This window comes from Oryzias melastigma, linkage group LG24 (assembly GCF_002922805.2).
Source record: "Oryzias melastigma strain HK-1 linkage group LG24, ASM292280v2, whole genome shotgun sequence".
Classification (NCBI taxonomy): domain Eukaryota; kingdom Metazoa; phylum Chordata; class Actinopteri; order Beloniformes; family Adrianichthyidae; genus Oryzias; species Oryzias melastigma.
The window spans coordinates 17,695,211-17,696,087 of record NC_050535.1 but is presented as its reverse complement, the minus strand read 5'-3'; positions in this window follow the sequence as shown (position 1 = coordinate 17,696,087).

Below are 877 nucleotides of genomic sequence, written 5' to 3'. Positions count from 1 at the left end.
AGTAAAAATTGTTTGTGAATCCTATGTTTTGAACAGGTTTTGACTTCAATGAGGTGACTAAAACTTTGATTGAATATGCAAAATGACTTTTTGTGTCTTCAAATGAGCAAAAATTGTGTATTTTGATGCAAACTGTTGGGACTGAAATATTTTAGAGCACCCACAGGCTCTGATTCTGGCCAACGCTGAGGAGCCGCCCCGCTTCCCATTCACACCGCAAGTGTCTTCATCATCAGAAATGCTGGCTGAACCAAAATATTATAATCAAGACTCAGCTAATTCCACTTCTCCCAGCCGAGACTTTTCAGGCATTATTGTGCCGCCAAGTGCAGATTAAACACATTTGCGAAATTGTGGAAAATAAATACTGAGAGAATTTGGACACTGCTTGTTAGCACGGGGACCAATTAAGAGACCACCTAATTATGTTTCCTGAAAAGAAACTTTGTTTTTTCTGGGAAATGAGGGCTGGTTTGCCCAGAGTGCCATTCAAGCACCACTACCACTGTCTTCAAATGCTGGCTAATTAAGCTCTTTTGTGGCAATGAGAGGACAAGGCGGAGCAAAACACAGGTTTAATGTGGAAATGTGATTCCAAATGTGAAAATGATTAATCCAAACATTTAATGAAATCTAAAGCACACACGCGAGGAGGGGGGCAAAAACTAATAGGGCTTAACGCCCATTTAGTGTCATGTTAAGGCAGTATTATTGCTGCTTTAACACAAAACTAAACAAATGTTTTTACACAAACTAAGAATTACCAAATTCACCAATGAGATCTGAAGCAGTGGGAAGACAGACTCTGGCGCTTTTGTCCTTCAGAATCTGCTCGAATTAGCAGCATCAGGATTTATGCCCAGAAGTGCCACATTTT